Here is a 15,355-nt window from a genome sequence, read left to right as displayed (position 1 = left end):
CATGGCATGTTGTTTGGCAAATGATGTTGTGTGATATGATGGGAAGGAAGATTTTTTTTTAATTCTTCCCCCTTTAATAATGTTCACCACGCACAGACTCGATTCTGATCTCACACTGGTTTTATATAGTGATTTTTCTGATTTATGCTGTCATATAACAGAAAGCAAGGGCAAGATGTTAGGGTGGATTCATATACAACCAGTCATCACTCATTTGAAAGCATTCTGGGCATTGCATTTTAATAATGCTAATGATTTTTGCTAATTGCAAAACTGAAAAAAAAGGAGAAGAAATCAAAATGAAATAAAAATCTTTTCCTGAAGAAGACAAACTTGCTTGTGTTACAGGAGAACAAGGCTTTATTCATTGTTTCCTTTGTTCATGCTCTGTGGTATCAGTTTACACCATTATGAAAGGAGATTTAGATCCAAGAGGTTTGTTAGAAAAAGGGAGGCATAATTAAATCCTGTGTGTCCCAGGTCATTTCCAATAGGAAATTTGGGGCAGCTCTTCTGCTGCCCTAGAAAGAGGAGTCTGGCCAGGCAAACATGGGCTGCATTGGGCCCTTGTCCTCAGTGCCAGAGAGTAGTCCTTGATCTCTTTGTTTGCTAATCTGTATATGGACCTGATGATCATAATTTAGGAACACAGCACTGTCTAAACAGGAGTCACAAAGTTTTCTCTCCTGCCCCACTATTGATGTCTTTACAAAATAAACTGGGAAACCTATGGATAACACAGGACAAGACTGTATTTCAGTTCTGTAGAAGCAGGATGTTATGGTACCAGCCCAGAAATGGAGACAGCCTAATTAACTTGAAAATTTTGATTATTCAAGGCTCATTAACACCAGCTGAGTAATACACTGCTATGTTTCTGTTTTGTTTTTTTTTTTTCTTCTTTCTGGATGACAATCATTAGCATCAGGCATTAGTCCAACAGGTATTGGCTAAATGGTGTTACTACAATTCTTGCTCCTAAACTTTTGAGTCCAACAGCTGGAGTGGGACTGCACTGCTTTTTGCCATTGCTGTCTGTCTACCAGCAGCAGATGATGTGTTTTGGCAAACCTAACTCTGCTGAGGAGACTAAGGCCTCTAGGACCTGAATAATGTGCAGACGCCAGAATTTTTCAGGTATTAATGTATTGTCCTTAAGACAATTCCTTAGTCCTTGAATGCAGACACGGTTCTAACCCACAACACAAAATTCTGCTGGTGCTGCAAAGTGACAGAGCACAGCTCTCTGCTCCTAGAGCTCTAACTGCCTTAAATAATAGTTTTCCAAGCAGTGGGATATGATGCCACCAGAGAAGAATAATCAAATATTCTTGATAATTGAACTGTCATGAGCCCTAGGAGACAGAGCTGGGCCCATTCCCAGCTCTGGGTCCTTGAGGAAAACATAGCCTCCTTTGACACGAAACACCTAGGCAGAGAATAAGTTTTTTGATTAGACTGTGCAGACCAGCATGTCAAAATCACCAGTTTTTAGTATATCCAAATTTCCAGAGTACCAGGAGCCATGATCACAGGGCACCAGAGACTGTTGCTGTACTAAGCCCACTCCTAGCACACAAAACCATATTTCCAGAATATGTAGTAGTGCTTTTGTACTTTTTTACAGCACATTTATTCTACACAAATTTAACAGTGCGTGAAAATAAGATAATAAATTTGTGAAGTCTGGAGTCTCTTTACTCCTACAGTATGATCAAAGAAAACTTTGCTGCTGCACTTAGAGGGATGTTTCTATCATGTTTTAGGGAACCTTGAAGAAGTTAAAAGGCACATGGTGGTGACATCCTTCATGTCCCTCCATCAGATGCTTTGGTTACCGGGAGTTCAATAGTGCAGGACATTTTTAAAGACATCAATCAGAGCTCTAGAGGAGTGAATCTGGGTCCCATGGCATTTTGTCCTCGTTTGTTGCTCTGCCAGGCTTGGCACTCCTCTTTCAGCTTTCCCTCTCCTGGAAAGGATCATCCCTGGGCATGGCTGCCAATAGATCCAGCTGGGAGACAGCAGCAGGAGCAGTACCAGAACAGCAAGGAGGAGAACCAGGCTGCTGCAGGTCAGCACCAGGGAAACAGCAGGTTGGAGAGGAGGTGAAGAGACAAAACCGCAAATTGCACCTAGATGTTCAATGGCAAAATGGGCTGAGGCAAGACAAAGGTTTGGAGTCATCTTTTTAACAAATTCAAATATTTTTTGCTATTCTGAACCAGAGTGATTGTGATGTGCAGATTAGAGCTCCATCAGTTGCTTCATACAGGTAAAAAGGTGTGTGTATGCAGCTTCAGTCTTGTGAAAAAAAGGTGATTATTGGATTTTACTTGATTTGTTTTGTGCACTTGTTTGGGTTTTATTTGGTTGGGGGTTTTTAACTTAAGTGTTGTCTTTTAAAGATTTCCCCCATAACACATGAGAACTGCAAACTTCCTCCTTTCAAGAAAGCAAAGCTCTGACTGATACATTCACAGGACTTCAAGTGAATGGATTTTAAGTAAAGAGGAAAAAAATGAATATTATAAGATTCAGAACTAAATTATGAGCACTGAAAACTTTGGAATTATTTTTTCTCTAGCTCAGTAAACAATAAACTTTTTCTTGTCTCATCCAAGTATTATCAGTAAGTACCTGGGAGTCATAAAGAATACAGCCTGCTCCTGTGAGTCAGGATGTCTGCTAGACACTTCTCAGGAACATTTACCTTGCAGGCTCTTTCCAAGGAAGCTATTAACATTGATTTCAATGTGCACAGTGGCATTGCTTTTGCTCTAACAGAACTTTATTGTTTGACATTTTGTTCACACAGATTTTCTGCTTACATGCATTTGTCCTAAGAGCAAGCTGCAGACACAACGGGGGGGAGCAGCCTTCCCCTTTTTCAGCTCTCTCTGTGTATATACTGAATGAAACATAATATTCTTAATAAATAAATCATGCAGTGCAAGATATGTGGGGGGCAGAAACAAAGGAAGAAAAAGGCCTGACTGAGTTTGGCTGGCAAACTTCAGAGCATGTTGGCCTAATGTCTTTTTTATTGAAGATTCATACAGCTACTTCTCAACCCTTCATACATATGCAGGCTTGTATTTGTGGAGGTTGCAAAGAAAATCCTTTCAAGTGTAAACAGTATAAACTCCTTGCTGTCTAAGAATATCTCTTAGAGATGCAAGCTGCCTCTGTGCTCACTGCCAGAATAATAGCTCTGAATATTAGCACTTACACATGGCCAGAAGTATGGCTATCTCTAACAGGTGCATGCTAGCTGTACCTCTCAGTTCTGGTCCTGTCACAAAATGTCACATCTACTGGACCTGAAACATCCATAGGCCCTGTCTGAGGGGAAAAACCACTTGAAAAACAATGTAGGTACTTTCCTGGCTGTGCATTTGTTTTTCAGATGTGCTGAGCATCCACAATCCAGGGAGTCCTCCCTTCTGGGTACAGCAAACTGAGGGTGCACAGAAAGCTTTTGCTTCCATACAGACTGCAGCCAAATGCAGAATGTGCTGCAGGCTAGGGGACAGGGAGCAGCTGTGCCATGGCACGCTGCCCTGTCAGTGCCACTGTCACTGCCCCAGAGCCCCTTCAAGCGAGCTCCAGCTGGAGCAGCAGGTTCTCAGCACCCCCAGGTGTCCTGGCAGCTCGGTGGGCGTGAGTGGCACTTGCTGCTAAAGTGGTGCCTGGGCATCATTTCAGAACAGGTCTTGCACAGAGACATTTCTGCCATTTCCATGCTGTAGCTTTCACCATGTGCAGCAGTCAAGCCTGAGAATATGATTTTGGGAAAAGGATCAATAAGTTCTAAAAAGCAAGAAAACAAAACTTTTACTGATTGTTGTTCTGCTGATATGAATTTCATCAACTAGGGACAGCAAAATACCATTCCACATTAAATATGGATGGCTTGGAGAAGGTTATGTTCTCATTGCCTCTCAGAAACCAATAATAAAATTCCTGATCCTTTTTCTCTGAAGAGATTCTTTTGGGCTAGACCCAAAATTGTATTCTGCCTTTTTGCATGTCTCAAGCTCTCCTGCTGCTGGTTTTTGAAAATGAAGGTGAGATGGGTGTTTCTAGTGTTTCCTTGTGGGCTCTGCACTGATATCCAAAGTGTTTCTGTGCCCAGGCTTCCCATGTTGTTGTTTTACCATATCCATCTGCTCCTAGTGGGTTAAACAATGTTCTTCCTATCATTTCTCCAAGTGTTTGGGATTTCTGATGAAAGAAGAAGCAGCAATGTCCATTACTGTTACAAGAGTGACATTTTTACATTTTCTGGCATTTCCTTCTCTTTGCCAGTATCCCAGAGCCAAGCCAAAGAGCCCCACCTCCTCTTGCCATTCTTGCTGCTGACAACTCTTCTCAGTTCACCTTGTGGCCGTGCATTTCCAGGCAGTGCTGTGCCTCACCTTCGTGGGACAGTCCCTGCTACAGGAGCCAGCTCCTCTGCCTCCAGCCCAGGTTGTGTGGCCCCTACTCTCCCCTTTCTCACAGTGGCTGTGTGTGCCTGCAGGGAGGCTTCACCCCTGCAGGGGAAGGAGCAGCCAGATATTTGTACTGTCACAGCCACCTTTTTCACAACGTGCTGGAGGAACAGGGTGCCTGGGTAGGATAATGCAGAAAGCTGATCTGAGAGACCCTTCAATGACATCTGCTTCTCTTTCCCTGCAGCACCTGAGTCACCAACCCTTTCTCCCATCACAGTGATGGGAGCAGGGTTCATTGGCCACATGTCAAAGCCTCTGCAGCTTAACCTGGGGATTTGCACCCTGTCTTCCAGCAACCCAGCTGGGTAAATCTGGAACATGCACTTCTGTTGGTATCCTGTAATGGAATGGTTTCATAGCCTCATCAAAATGGGTGTGTTGAACAGAAGGAAAACTCCCAAATACCCTATATAAATATAAATATAAATATAAATATAAATATAAATATAAATATAAATATGATTTTTTTAAGAAACGAGAATGTTTGTTATAATTGAGAATGTAGCCTTTGAAGCTGAATGTAAAAGAGTAATTTCCTAATTTCCTATTGCATCCTGTAAGAATTTTGCATAAGAGGAACAAAAAGGCACTGTATAAGATGTGTAAATAGTTATATGACTCTGATTTATGTTGAAAACACATTTACTTATAGCTACAGGAACTATAAAAGGCAGCCTGAAATACTCTCTGGGCTTCCTATCTTTCACAAGCCGAGGTGTTTCACAACAAAAATAAAAAATACGTACTTGCTTGTATTTCATTATTCATTTTCTAGAGATGGAGGAAGGTGACATAAGACATTGTGCAAAAGAACCAAATGTATGCAGACCTGGTGGTTGCCCAGAATTTTATTTTGTGCCACATGAAGGGTTATTTTCTTCAAGGCAGTATTTTTCTTTTTAAATTTAAAAATATTTTACTGTAAGAAACCTCTATAGAAAGGCATATCTGCATATGGCATTTACCCTCCATTGAAGTTCACAGAAATGTCTGAGGACTGACAGTAGACTGTTGATCATGACCTGTTTTTCCTCTCTCCAGGTCTTTTTCTCCAGGCTTTCACCAAGTCAGGCCTAAATTTGACTCGGCTGAAGTATGGACAGGTTATCTGCAAAAGGAAACTGACCCTTCAGTAATGTTATTATACACCCATCACATGATCAGGATAGATGGAGAGGGCTGAAGGAGCTGAGGTAGTAAGGGCCAAGTGCAGAAATGGATGATGGATAAAAAGAACATGAGGCAGCAAGGTAAAATATAAGAGGGAAATGAGTTCAGAAGAACCACACTCCTTGGGCACCTGAACTCATGCTGGGAACGTGCTGTAGTGATTTTCTTGCAGAGCTAGTGACAGTGCCATGAGAGAAACGGTGCTGAGAGGAGTCAGAAGTGATTGAGAGTCTCTGTGATACTGTGCCAGGTCCAGAGGTGGGCACAGCAGCCAGTGTAGCTAAGGGAAAAAGGGCTGTGCTGCTGTAGAGCTGCCCCAGCAACACGAGGTCCAGAGTGTGCATTCCACAGGGTGTGATGAATGTGGGCTGGGAAAAAAAATACAGTCCCTGCAAAACCACACTGGGATGTGCTGTAAAGAGAGATCATACAGATGCTTGTATGGGTAAAGATGAAGGAGTGGGGCAAACTGAGCTTTGCACAGAGAGCATGGAACACTGCTCACCTCATGCCTTCCCATATCCAGCAGGTAGGACCTCCAGGACAGGGAACACTACAGAAGGGCAAGGCCACCTTGTTATGGGCACTGCTCTGTCTAAATTTCTCTTTCTCTGAAAAAGAGACCAGAAAATAAATAAAATTTTGAATGTGAAGAAAGCCGTACTTGGCCATTTGTGCAACAAGGATGGAGGTCAGTCATACCAAAGAACAAACACACAGCCATGTCATTGCCAGCCTTTGGGGACACAGTGGTGTGACATCCAAAGCAGGGTAAGGCAGGACAAGAAACTGCTATGAGAACTTGCAGCAGGAAAGTCTACACCTTCTGGGAAACAGGGGTGCAGAGGTAACCCAGACTCCAAATGACAAAGTCCTGGAGAAAACTCTGGGGATGAGAGAAGAAGGGAAAGGTTAAATCCTTGAAATGGTCTGGAAAGCAAGCATGTGTGCTATCACAAGGGCTGAGCCCCACAGCTGTCCCTGAGCTGTGAGTCTGGCAGGCAGTGCAACTTCTGCTGTTTGCAGGAGGGCTAGGAGGGAAGGTGGTGAGGAGGAGGTTCAGGGGTCCAGTGGTGGCCAGGCTGTCACTTCAGAAAGAAGATGTCAGAAGTTAGTGTGAAACTATGCTACTGGAGAGCTGGGTATATTCACCTTTGGTTAAAATTTCAGGTGGAAGTATGGCAGCTTCAGGCCAAATCCTGTTCCCTGCTGAGGCCACAGGCACAGCTCCCTCTGTCTTCACTGGCACCTAAGAGTTTACTGCAAGGGGAGGAAGCAGAGTGCTTGGCTGAGGAAAGGTGGAAGTGCTGAATAGTGCCAGAGGAGTGTCTCTCACACTCCCTGCTTTTTCCCCTCTGCCCTGGAGTTCCAGTTGGAGCTGCTCCTGGCTGAGTCAGTGCAAGGTGCTCTCTGGTGTCAGGCACTGGGAGTCACTGCTTGCTGTGTGACCTCAGCCTCCAGGGAAGGAAAGGGCAGTGGGAGTGAAGGAGCAAAGACAACTTAAATATTAAGTCAAAGTGACGAATGTGCATTTGCTCTCAGGAAAAAGCCACAAACCCCAGAGCCATCTCTAGGGCTTTCACTTGAACAAACCACAAAAATGGCTCAGAAAAATTTGTATGGCTGTGCTCTTACCTTAGGATTTGACATTGTTAGCTCATGTTCAGTCACTTAGTCCGTATACTGCAAACAGTCAGCAGTGCCATGACTGTGGCATTTTGACAGGGCAGAACAGCATCTCTTCTCACCCACTTACAGCATCTAGTCATTAAAAGTCTGGCTTTTCTGCCCAAGTGTCAGAAAAGGCTTTGAATGTCGATTCGTCCTGTCTAAAAAGACAGTATTGCTCGTCTATCTTTAATCTCAGGAAGAAAGGGAACAATTACATGGTCCAAAGTCTTAAATAATAGCCTGTAACTCAGACTGCCTTCTCAGTGATTGCAGCTGGTGTCATGACCCTTAAGAAATTATCTCAAACATGTCTTTGACGCCACTGGTCCACTTTGATGAGAAACAGGCTACCCATTGAATTTTTTACATCTCTTTCTATAATATTATTATATTAATTTCTTGACTTTTTTAAAATTAAAAAGCACATACTCTCTTCTGGATTCTTGAAAATGTAACAACACAATGTAAAGTTCAGAAGAAACCCTTGCCAAAATACTCTAGCATCAGAAAAAGTTCACATCTACCATGGCAACTCCTTCCAGGGAGAGAGGAAGAAGGATTGCTATTGCAATGCTGGGCAGGGATTAAAATCAGACAGCCAATTCACCAAGTCATAACTGGACTTAGTAGAGGAGCTGGTTGAGATCATGCAGGTGAACCAGTCATGATAAAGTCACTGCCGCAAAAAGGGACTGTCTACAGAGCAGAAGCCTCATCAGAAGTAACTCATCAAGGAGTGACTGCAGTCAACTGTTGCACACCTTCCCTGCACATGAGTCTGCTTCCTGAGCAGTGATCTGCTCTTTCACATGCAGACACTGTTCATGGGAGAGTGGAAGACATTTTTGTTATTTAGGGCATTGCCTGTTCAGTCCCTTGCAACCCAAATACTTTCTACAGAAACTGCACTGCAGCCCTTTATAGTATTTTGAGCATTACATCTGGTACCTTGGCCAGGAAATGCTGGATTTTTTCCTAATTTCCCTTGGATAAATCTGTGACTCTTGATTTCATTGTTTATATGAATGAGATATTCAGTAAATTGGTACATGAATAAGGAATTTGTGTGCCTTTGCGACTCTGTGTCTAAACAACCAAAACTTGTGCAACAACCATAAACAATCACTTAATCTAATGCTGTAAGTTTTCTTTCTGTCTCTCTGTTTCTGTATCAGTGTACTTTATGGTTGCTGCATCTTTCCTGTCAGCCCTTCAAAGCCTGGGAATTGTGTCTCTTCCTATCTACAGAAAAGCACTTACAGTGTTTTAGAATCTAGTGCCAATAAATAAATTAAATAACAGCTTGCACCAGAGATCTGGGACTCTCCACAATTGTTTTTATCTTTGAGTGAATGATGTGTGGTGGAGAAAGCTGCTGAGCTTGCAGCTGCAAAGACTGCGTCCCTTTATTTGCCCACTGAACAGCTAAAACAAGGGTGATGGGAGAGCAAACTTCTCCCATTGCCCCATGCAGGCTGGGACAAACCTCTTCCAGCAACAATTCAGTCTCCCTGCTCTGTCTTTGGTGTTGTGCCAGCTGTGACAGTGGCTTTTTGTGATAGCAGCTTCTTATCACTGAAAACTGGGCATGAAAGGGTCTCGCTCCCAAAGGTCAGCAAACAGATGTGCATAAAAAGGAAACCTTACAAATGTTTGAGTAGTTCCTGATGTTTAATTGCACCCAAGAGCTGCACTGTTGGTGTCAAGCACGTGTTCCCTTTCCTATATCAGCACAAGAAGATTAACTATGAGAGGGCCACATGTAGCATCCTGACTGAAACAGGGCAGCATGATTAATGTTCAGGCTGTGCTTATTAAGCAGAGAATTGTGGAATCATTTAGGCTGGAATAGATATTCAATATTATCTAGCACAGCCATTATGTATGTTTGCCATTAAAATACATCCACATGCTTTTGGAACAGTTTCAGGGATGGTGATTCCACTGCTTCCCTGGGCAGTTTGTTCCAATTCTTGACCATGCTTTCAGTGAAGGAATTTTTCCTAATACCCAGGTTAAACCTCCCTGATGCAACTTGAGGCTATTTCCTCTTGTCCTACCATTTGTGACTTTGGAGAAGAGAACAAACCCCTCCAGCTACACTCTCCTTTCAGGAGCTGTAGACAGTATTAAGGACCACTATGATTCTCCTTTTTCCAGGCTAAACACCTATGGCTCCCTCAGCCACTCCCCTTTGGCTAGCGCTTCCTAGTTTGGCTTCTGATGCCAAATCCGATCTTGCAGCTCTCTATATCTTTAAAACTGACAGATTCTCTGTTAAACTAACTCAACTTTCTACTGTGATTGAATATTTTTTTCATGTAATTCAGTCACAAGGCTTTTTTGAACACAGGAGCCTGACATGGACTTTCACTGCTTTGAATCCTGCAAGATAAAAACCAGGCTTGGCTCCAATACTGAGCCCTGGGGACACCACTGGTGACCAGCCCCTAGGTGGAATTAAATTCACCACCAGTCTCTGGGCCCAGCCATCCAGCCAATTTTCTACCTAGCAACGTGTGCACCCTTTCAAGATGCCATAAGCATCCAGTTTCTCTGGGAGAATGTTGACCTGGATGCTGTGGGAACTCAAAATGTCCCTCAGACATTTTTGGAGGTTCCAGGCCCTGGTCAGAAGCATTTGAGACCCTGGCAGGTAGCTGGAAACAGCTGTGATTTTGGATTTGAGGCATGGAGTGAATTACCAACCTTGCAGGAAGAACAAGAAGTCACAAAAGTTTAAATATTATAGTAGAAGTAGTTACAAAGTAGAGAGAAGAATGTTTTAGTGCTGTACAAGGGGGTTTTCACACCTGTACAGTGGGGTTTTTACTTTGTACATGGGGGTCAGAAGTTTTAAGATGGAGGAATGTAGGCTGGTCTTATTTCTCCTGTTTCTTCTTCCTTACCTCCATATTTTTGGTGATGTTGGTACTCACAGATTGGTTTAGAGTAGAAAAACACCATTTAATATAGGTAGTAGGTATTGGGGAAAACTATAAACATGTAATACGTAATGTATCATATAAAAGATAGCACCAGCCCTGGGCAGGGGGAGAGAAGAGGAAGACGTGACAGAGAGGATGTCGGGGTGTGTGTGCCTCTGCCTGAGCTGCTGAGCAAACTGCAGCAGCCTGAGAGGACAATCTTTTAGATAACTTGCCATAAACAACCTTGAGACCGAACAACAAGAGACTGCTGAGTTTTTCTTTGGAAGCACGGGTTGGAGGAGAAGCTTTTCCACCACACAAAGCCGCCCCGCAACCTAGGGTGGTCTCCGACAGATGCAACAGCTGGCCTGGATGCACAAAGACTTGGATGTAAGCACCAGCTCAATAAATCCCACAGCCACTGTAGCTGTAGTCTGGAGATGTTGCCTGCATGGATTGAGTGCATCCTTCACGTGTCCCCAAGGTGCCTGCACCCAGACAGCTCACGGCCAGGATATGGGGCTGGCTGTGCCTCTGCATTGGCCCAGGACTTCTCTGCTCTGCAGGGCATGAGCTGGTGTGTAAAGCCATTTCCATAATCTTCAGAGCTTATTTTCTCTCCTAGCTTAGCTCAGCTAGGAGATGCCTCCTTTGCCTGTAATGCTTTTGGCCAAGTAACCTTGCTAAATCCAGCAGGTACTGATCCAGCCTCTCAGCTTGGCACAGGAGGTCCCTGTCAAGCTCAAGAAGCATTATGCCACAATACCTCAAGTGTATGTTTGAGTGTTTCACTGCACCAGAGACTGCACGGGGAGTCCAGACCTTGCTGCCTGCCAGCCAGCACAGCAATAAAATCAAGCCCAAGCATACAAAAAAGGGGCTGGAGGAGGACTACATTTTATTGAATAAGAGTATTTCACAAAGAAAACCAGAATGATTTCAGTAAATTAGATGAAAGAACACACACCAATAAATAAAAAAGAAAATTACAGGAGAGCAGTTCTTTCCAGAGGGATGAAATTTTCCTCTTTGCCCTCTGGTGATCAATGGTAAAGCCACAGCATATTTCACTAGGAATAGCAAAGCATGCATGAAGACTTCCCGAGAGACAACAATAATCTTTAACAATTTGCATTGGAGCAGCAGAGAAGGTCACTTGCTCTCTATGCATGCTGAGGGTAATGTGAGGCTAGGTCAGGAACAGGTCACAGATTTCTGTTTAAACAGACACAGGAGTCCCTATACCCTGCAAAACTTGTGGTGAAAAAGAACCCAAATATTGTAGCTGTTATGCCAGATCATAGGTTCCAGTGAGTAAGTACAAATATTGTCTTGCTTTTTTCAGCTCTACAGTCTTCACCCCAAAGCCTGATTTCGTGGGTGCTCGGAATTTCTTCCATTTGAGCTGTACTCCAAACTCACCGACATCAATAGGATTTTGGGGTTAAATTCAATTTTGAATGAATGAGCTTTCTATCATACAATACCCCTTCCGTAAAATGCCAGAGAAATCAGTAACCAAAGCTGAGTTAAGAAAAGACTGAAGTTTACCATTCCTACTGGATTTGCAACCCTTCTGAAAAGACTGGATGTAGTTGTGCTGTATCTTTACTCCATACTAACATATCTCACAAGTGCATATCATGCTATCTGACTACGGGACCATACAGGACTCAACAAATTTATTCACTGTAAAAGATATATTATGTGCAGGATTGTCCTTTTCTGAAATAAAACTCCATAAAAAGAGGATTATGCATTTTCTAAAGCTTCTCTTTTGAATGATGTTTAGTATTCTGTTTTGCTAGTGAGGAAGGTAAGTTTCACCAGTTTGGCTTCTGATGACAAATCTGACCTTTCAACTCTCTACATCTTTAAAAGTGACAGCTTCTTTGTTAAACTAACCCAGCTTTCTACTGTGATTGAATATTTTTTAATGTAATTCAGTCACACAGCTTTTTTAAACATAGGAGCCTGACAGGGACTTTCTCTATTTTGACTCTTGTAAGATAAATTTTCCTGCCACTATAGCCTCATGCTTTTTGGTCTCATATTCTTTTCCAATATAGAGGCTGGATTTGTTTTTTTTCTTCCAAGAATTTTAAATGCACACCTTTTATTATGAAGTGTGGTTTTTTTGGGGTGAAAATTAGATGCTTTCTTTAAGCAAGAATGGATAAAGAGGGTGGGGGACATTCATATGAGTGCTCTTGTTCACTTTGGCCCCACAGTGAGGCCAGGACCTGACAGAGTGAGGGTCCCTGCCCATGGGGCTCTGACTCCCTGCCTGGGGCTGATCTAGCTGGGCCATTGCAGTCAGCTTGTTGCTCCTCCCTTCCAGCTCCTGAGCACACACTCTGCTTATGGGACAGCCCCAGACCTTCATACATTGAGGGTTTTTGAGGAATCATCTCCATTTACCTCTTAAAAAACACAAAGGAGATGAAATCAGAACCAAATCTGTTAAGACATATGGAACCCTCAGCCTTTAACTTAAGGAAGTTCATTATCAAGCCATTATTCGATTAAAATGTTATGGATCACCTTCTCAAAGACATGGAAATTTAGATTTTTAATAGCCCAGAGCAAACAATTTTCTGGTGAATCTCTCTCTACCTCCCAGCTAAAGATAGTTTTGCTTCTAGTGAAATAATTAAAGGATTTTTATTTTGTTGATTTTGATGCCAAAAGCGTGTTTCCAAAGGGCTGTACTGGACAGTTGAAGGCCACTTCTGTGAGGATATACAAGATCCCGCATAAAATGTTCTGCTTTCAGTGTGAAGGAACAAGGTACACTTGTAAGTGCAGCAGCTGGTACTTGACATTTTTGCAGCTCTTTTTACAAGGAGTTGGTCAGCATTGAAGAGAATCGTCCAGGAGACACAGAGTAGCAGAATTACTGGGCTGGCTCCATCATTCCTGGATGGGGGACAGAACAGGAACTCAACAAGCTCAACAAAGTGTCCTGTCAAGTTTGTTTTCCAGTTTAATGGTGAATAAAGGTCTCTCACTGCAAAACTTAAGAACTTGTGAACAAGGGAACAGAAGTACAAAAAATATATAATACTTTTTGTTCTTCAGGGACTAGCTGAAACCCAAGAAATTTAAAGACTCATAAAGTCAATGTGCATGTGTCTAGTACACTTTTTGTTTCTCTGCCAATCTACGTGAATAGACATTTCAGGCCCCGAGTTCTCTTTGGGTCCAATTAGGCAGCAGTAATTTACTTGATGCCACTGCTGTCACTTTCATTTGGATGCTCTTTTAAATAAATTCCTTAAAAAAGTAATTTAGGCTTGGATAACTAAAAATAGGCTTGGATAACTAATTTAGGCTTGGATAAAGCAAAAGCACTAAAATTTTAGGCTTGTATAACTATTATTAGTAAAGTTTTAGTGCTTTTGCTTTATGACAAAATATTCAAATATCAAGCTGACTTGGCACTCCACACAGTGACGCACTGAAGTACACGTACTCATCTGTAGAACTGAACACATTTATTAAAAAAGAGGTCCAGGCAACATGCTGTACTCTAGCAAGGTCAGAGAACTGTGACAAAAGGGAGTATCTTCCCCTGAAGCTGACACAGCATTGTCCTTGCTCAGTGCTGCAAGAGCACACTGGCCAGAAGGTTCAGTAAGTACTGGAAGAAATAGCCTTTACTGCTCCTATATTCTCTGAACATGTTTGTTATGGCCAGTTCCTGCAGGTACTGATGGAGCAGCCTGTGGCTTTAATATTTACTTTTCAGGTCAGTAATTTAAAACTAATACTATTTCCTTTAATTTATTGGTGCTGCTTTTCAGAACTGAGCACCCTGATGAGTTAGTTAGGACTGTGTTTTGAGGACAGCCTGGGCTGACCATTCCTCATCTCAGATTGCTGTTATTAACTGGTATGTTCCCCTATTGAAGTGGATCCAGGCACAGTGGACATACTGTGTCAGTGTGTCTCTTCAGAAAGCACCCAGCAAAATGGAATCTTGTTCCTCTCCAAGGGAGGCACTGGGACGAAGTGGCACAGGGTACACAACAGATGACAACGACAGGATGCCCACAGCCCACTCCCCTGTGGCTGACCATATCACTCTCCATGCTCTTTGATGTGAGCTGCTCCGGCTGGCATCCCCAGGCTATGACTGCACTCAGTTGTATGCTCCTGCTGTGTTCACATACCTTTGTGGTTACCTGTGCTGGAGGAGGAGCAGAAGCCTCACATGCCAACTCCTAAGCAAGATGCCTAACTATGGTGTCATCTTTCCACTCCTGAGCCTTGCCTCTGGACACTGATAGTCTCTGACACCCAGGTCTTTAAGTCCTATGTACAAAATTATGCTATCCATATGCTATGAAAAGAATGGACAGGATGATTAATCAGTGGATGAACTGCACTCACGGTTACACATCATACATAAAGGACAAAAAGAGAAACCTGTCAGACATAAAAGAAAATACTTCCCAAGTGACTTTTATTAACTGAAAGTCCCAACAAGCTTTTAAACAGAGTCACCTCGCTCTAATGCCTCTGCCGCAGCCTTTCATGATGGCTGACATTGTCCTGGACACATCCCATAGGTGTCTTGTCATACCATAAGGACTCTGGAATTAGGTTATTCAGGATGTTCCAAATTATCTCTGTTACTCTTTACCATTAGAGCAGCTATGGGAGCTCTACAAAAATAGAACCAGGAGAAAAAAAAAAAAGGGAGCAAATTAACAATAGAAGATGCAGCTTTGTCCTTCAAGGCAGCCAACTAAAGGTTTCCATTTTATCTTTGCATTTTGATTTGCTTGCATTTATCTTGTCCAGATATCTAAACAGCAGATGCAGACAACAAACAGGAAAGCTTTTTTTCTTTGAGGTACACAATGCTTTCAAGTCTGCTTTGGCTACTTTTCTCATTTAATACACATCTCATGTTATTGGGGATGACCTTCTATTCTCTGTGCTACAGGGGGTTTAAAATCTAGGCCTGAATGTGAGATCCTTCTCTGTTATTAATTCTCCTGGATATGCCATCATATAAATTTTATTAAGTTTGTGAGTTTATGTAAGGTTTGTCTTTGTCTGTCTGGTTTGGGCAGT

This window comes from Lonchura striata, chromosome 3 (genome assembly GCF_050655825.1).
Source record: "Lonchura striata isolate lonStrDom1 chromosome 3, ASM5065582v1, whole genome shotgun sequence".
Taxonomy (NCBI): domain Eukaryota; kingdom Metazoa; phylum Chordata; class Aves; order Passeriformes; family Estrildidae; genus Lonchura; species Lonchura striata.
This window is presented reverse-complemented; position numbering follows the sequence as displayed.